A 6,000-nucleotide genomic window follows, 5' to 3' on the forward strand; every position below is an offset into this window, starting at 1 on the left:
CCCCCTTACTTACGGCCCTAAGTACATGGTAACCTCGCGATTAGGACTCTGCGAATTTATTTAACCCGAATATCCTCAGCGGCACACCGCAGATCTAGAAAAAAAGAAAATGACAAACATCCTCATATGTCGACCTGCTTATAAAGGCTCCTTCTTTATGGCATGCGCCTCTTCTCGCACACTTTTTTATAGCAAGATTGTATGTGGTTACGGCGACTGTCAGCGACTTTCGGACAAACCACAAGTTAGACTGCAGGCCGTGCTATAACTGAGAGCTCAATGAGCGTAGCCAGGAGGGGGGGGGGTGTTGCAGACCCCCCCCCCCCCCCACTTGAATTTTTTTTTAATGTGGCTTGTGTATACATATACAAGCGCACGTACAAACGCACGCACGAACATAAAGTATGGTTGAACACCCCTCCCCCGAAAAAACTTTCTGGCTACGCTCCTGAGAGAGCTGTACCGTTAATAATATTTGTTAGTGTTTAACGTCCCAAAACCACGATATGAGGGACGCCGTAGTGGAGGGCTGCGGAAGTTTCGACCACTTGGGGTTCTTTGTGCACCTAAATCTAAGTACACGAGCCTTAAGCATTTTCGCCTCCATCGAAAATGCGGCCGCCGTGGCCGGTATTCGATCCCGCGACCTTCGGGTCAGCGGTCGAGCTCCATAGCTACTAGACCACCGTGGCGGATGAGCTGTACCGCTGGTGTCTTCTAACGCAACTGTAGATCTCTTTCCATGTGACGTTGCCCTATACACGGCCAGCAGGCGTCCCACATTTAAAGAAGGGCGAGGCCATTCGTCAAAAGCAGCTGCGGCTGAGCGACATCGCTTTAGTTCTTTTAGGTGGCTACGGTCACGCAGTATTTCGTAGGCAAAGCTCCAAATATGATATCTTGTCCAGAGAGCCTGTGTACTGCAGTTGAAAGCTCTCGCCCCAGCTTCGTGTGCTGGCAATTTGCGCGGCAATGTGTCGCCATTTTATCTTGACGGTTGCCTGTTCCCACGGGAAGGGCACTGAAATGGCTAAAATGCTGTCGTAACCAACAGGCTTACGCTGTTCGCGCGTTGTGAAACGTGCAGACGCATGAAATGATGTGGCATCACTGATGTGGCATCAATGTATATGACATATCCTTTGAAGGAGCATGCACGTCACTGCGTTTTTACTAACAAGCTCTCGTAGCGCACAGGCATGCGGCATGAGTCACAACGACGGGTTCAGGCCTTCTGAAGATGCCGCTGCAAGTTGCTTGAAAGAACCGTCATTACCGCGGAGAACCTTCCAATTCTGACCTCTTATTCTGAAAAATGCCCTCTAATCTCATCCTCTCTGTCATGCTCTCTTTTGATGAGGAAAGGAGGTGGGAGGGAACGTGTCCTGAAAGATGAAGAAGAAAAAAAAGATAACGCGGTCTCTAATAACGGCTTCCTTTTTCTTAACATGTTCAGCCGTTAAGCTAACACTGCAGTGGCTTTTGAAGTGGTACGTGGTTGCTGCAGTGGGCAGAAAGCTAGGCGAAAAAAAAAAAAAAAGGAACAAGCCAGTTCCACTCCGTGAAAACGGTCGGACAGAGAAGCTGTAATGATGGTGATGACATGCGTGACGCCTACGTAGTACTACTACTACTACTCCTGCTACTACTACTACTACTACTACTACTACTACTACTACTACTACTACTACTACTACTACTTCTGCTACTACTACTACTACTACTACTACTACTTCTGCTGCTGCTGCTACTACTACTACTACTACTACTACTACTACTACTACTACTTCTACTACTACTACTACTACCATGACGACGACGGCAGGGATTTTCTATAAAAGAATAAGACATCGACACGTTTGGCGACACTGGAGGTTTTCCTTTCTGTTTGCTGGCAATCACCTGTATACCTATACTGTTTAGTGCCGTATATAAAGTTTATGCATAGTAGCTGTAAGTTCCTAGCCGCGAACGGGTGTGGTGATGTCGATTCAAATTGAGAGTCGAATACGCCAGCTCCGCTTCAACTTTGAGGCCCGTGTACTTAGATTTAGGTGCACGTTAAAGAACCCCAGGTGGTCGAAATTTCCGAAGCCCTCTACTACGGCGTCTCTCATAACCATATTGTGGTTTTGGGACGTTAAACCCCAGATATTATTATTATTATTATTATTATTATTATTATTATTATTATTATTATTATTATTATTATTATTATTATTATTATTATTATTATTATTATTATTATTATTATTAGCTCCACATCAACAGCAACCCTGCTGGCGTGATTCCTGCGGTGCCCTCAGCTGCCCTCAGTTCCACCCGCGCCTTCGTGGAACGGCTTTCCAGCCGAGGCGTTTCACTTCTCGCTCTTTCCGCGGAAACCTTTGAACTCTTTCGGGCACCACTTCGTCATTGCGAAACACGTTGTTCCGCGCTGGGAAGTGCTTACTGCAGTCACGTCTGAATTACGGCCCCTATTCCCGCTCTTCTCTCATCCGTTCAGTCGATGAGGGCCTTATCGACAAGGATATATAACTTGTTCCGCGTTGATAACGATTGCAGTCACGCGAAAAGGGAATTGGGGCGGCGAACGCAACACGGCGCGTTCTCCGGTCCATGAGTATAGACAAAATAACGCACCCTCATGACAGATGTCTCTGTTTCATGAGCATAGACAAAGACACCCTCATGAGAGATGTGAGAGATGGATAAGAGAGAGTGCTCGACACGGACTAACCTCACGTAACTGCCCTGCACTTGGTCGGCATCGGTCAGCAGTTTAGGGAAGCTTTAGGGTACAATCGTACAATCCCCAAAGCCAGTGTGTAATCTAGTTTTACGGACGAATTACGTAAGACCTAGCTGGCGCCGGCGAGCCACTTGGTGCGGGAACTCCCAAGGAGGCGTCGCCAGCCGCTTTTTTTTTAAAGACGATAGTCTTTCTTGGGGAACTCAAATGCAGAAATTTTGGTCTGTCTTTCTGTTTGTCGGCACGTCACTCGATTCAGCCACCCGGCAAAAGTTGAACCACTTGCTTACCGCCCACCCATCTTGAACTGGTGCGGCTGTTCCTACTTGTGAACGTTGTCGATCAAAAAGTAAATATTACGCATATCTGAGGCGCAACATCATTAGGTAAGTATTGGGTGGTATGTTCCTTTAATAGAAAATACAAAGACCCTAGTTTCTTAAGCTGCGCTGAAAATGCGACTGCGCTGAAACTTGTCTTCCTCCGTGCCCTCTGCACAAGCTGATGTCGTGTTTCGGTTTCGGTTTAGTATTGCATTGTACGAATGACAGGGGGCGCCGCTCCGGCGTGAGGGAAGTGAGGGAAGCGCAGAGCAAAATGAGATTCGGAGAGAGGCTGAGGAAAATGAAGAAGAGTAGATGGGCAGAGAAGGTTTTCAGGTATTTGTATAGAAAAAGCGTTGACACGCAGTGGAGAAAAAGAACTAGGAGGCTCACCAGTAAATATACGGCTGGCAGTGCGGGCGATATGGCAACAAGGAGCATTAAGCGGAAGGTCAGAGAGGCGGAGAGGACTTATTGGATGACAGCGATGGAAAAGAAGCCGGCTCTGAGTAACTACCGAAAAGGAAAAAAAAACGAAATAAGGAGGGAAAGGTTTTATGATAATTCAAGGGGAAGCGCTTTACTGTTTGAAGCAAGGTCGGGCTGCCTTAGAACGCGCAGTTATAAAGCGAGATTCAGTAACGAAGAAGAACAATGTACATGCTGCGGGGGAACTAAGGAAACGATGGAACATGTACTGATTGAATGTGGCGATATTCACCCAGGTATACGTGTGGGCACGAGTCTACATGAAGCCTTGGGTTTTAGGGACAACAATGGAAAGCTGAACACGCCCGCGATAGAGATAAGTAAGAGACGGTTAGAGTATTGGTGGCAGAAAAGTAGAGATAAAGTACAAAAATAAATAATTGGGGGAAAAAAAAGGTCATTCTGCCTTAAGAGGCAGAGAGATGGACCGTGAATTTATATTTTTTGGTATAATAACATAGATTTAATCAATGTAGATAAGGCATTAGGACAACATGAAACAAGGAAGTTTTTTTTTCTTCTTTCTTTTTTTTTTCGCCTTCGAGCCTGGTGGCAGACATGTCACCGCCCCGTTATAAAGGGGACGCTCATAGCATCCATCCATCCATCTTTTACCCAGGCGACGTGTAAATAAGAGAGTTTGTGGAGAGTACTCGTTGAGTGCGGACGTTTCTTCTCCTTCAGCGCATCGCGCCAAACCGCGTGTTCGGGCTGGCCGGCGTCCCCGCCGCCAGCCGGTTTCTTTGCAAACCGCCGGTTTTCTTTGCCGCCGGTTTTCTTTGCAAACTATCATGCTATACAGTACCGCGCGCGACCCAAACATTGCTGACATGTCGTGGAAGTACGAACACATGGCATGTCAGCAGTGATAATGCGGTAAAATTAAATCTGTTCAAACAAACCCCCATTGCATTTATCATGCGAGGACGGAAACGGTTCGACAACAGCATCATTGGTGGCCGCGAATGAGACCAGGACTCGTGTAGTACGGCCGGCCAAAGACTATCGTCTTTCGACGACATTTGCAGCGAAGCACGCAGACACGCGGCCAATTTTTTCCCTTCTTCTTTTTCTGCGCATTTTTCAGGCTTACAAAGCGTCTTCCCACGACAGTAGTGGTGTCCTTGATATTACGGAAGAGTAATTTATTGACTCAAGCGAAATTATATTTTCTAATGAGTGTCCATTTAAAGAACAAGGAACTTTAAAAAAAGACAGTGCACGATAACAACCGCTCGTGTTGTTTTTATAGGGATACGTGCAGTGGCGTCGGCCGCCCTCGTACAGCTCCTTGATCGGCGAGTAATTGTTTTCGCGTGAGGCCGCGATAAATGCTTCCGAGGCGAACGCCGCCTTGGCGGCGGCGAAGGGAGTGCGCAGAACAAGGGCAAACGCGGCGACAGGATTTCAGCCAGCGGAAGCCCGGTTTGCACAAGGTCAGCTTCGCGGGGCGTCTGCTTGCAGACCCGCAACTGCGCATTCGATTGCGCAGCATGGAACTCTCTATCTGGGGGGCGGTGAAGGATTCACCATAAAGTGTTCCTGTTTATTCCTCGAATGTGAAATCCATGGGCATATGCTTTCAGCTTGCGAGCACGCCAATCCATAAAATTTTGCCCGGGTTCATGAATGCAAACAGACTTTAACATTGATGTGTGGCAATGCGCCACACAAGAGCCACTTGTAATCATTGACACATCCGTTTTATCAGATAGCTTTAAGACGAGAACAGAGTGATTAGGGACGTAGTCAGAGTTTTTTTTTTTCCAGGGGGGCGGGAGGGGTTTAATCACCCTTTATGTATGTTCGCGCATGTGTTTGTATGTGCGTGTATATATACACATGATTCGGGGGCGGGGGTGGGAGAAGTTTCAATCCCCCTGGCCACGCCAGTGAAAGTGATACTTATGTATATTTTTTAAAAACATTACTACCACCCGGAGCCCCCCGAAGACCAGGAGTGGGCCGTCCAGCGGGCCAGGATGTTCCTCGAATGGTGGATCCCTGACAGCCTAGCCCCGGGCACAATATCAACCGTTGGGCAAATAAAGTTTATTCAACTCAACTCAACCCGGAGCTTTCGAACATCGAAGCTAACTGTGAAATAACATTTTAAGAAGTGAGCTACTTATGTAAATTGAACATAGCTAATGATGGCCATTGTTCTTTATCACGAAAAGCATTAGCCGGATAAATACCGGCTGCGAAGTCCACCGCAACGTTACCTACAATTTCGCAGTCATTCTTGGTGATTTTATGTAAAAGACACCTTTACGTTCCCTGCTTGTATACAAAATGTGTCGCACCAGGTATACATGCGGGCCATAGCTCTACATTCGCAGCGTGTTGCAACCGTAAAAACAACTGTAAAACGAGGACCTCCACGCAGTCGCGCACATCGTGTACGGGTGCTCCGTGCCTGTACGCTAATCAGCT

The sequence above is a fragment of the Rhipicephalus sanguineus genome, chromosome 2 (assembly GCF_013339695.2).
Source record: "Rhipicephalus sanguineus isolate Rsan-2018 chromosome 2, BIME_Rsan_1.4, whole genome shotgun sequence".
Lineage (NCBI taxonomy): Eukaryota > Metazoa > Arthropoda > Arachnida > Ixodida > Ixodidae > Rhipicephalus > Rhipicephalus sanguineus.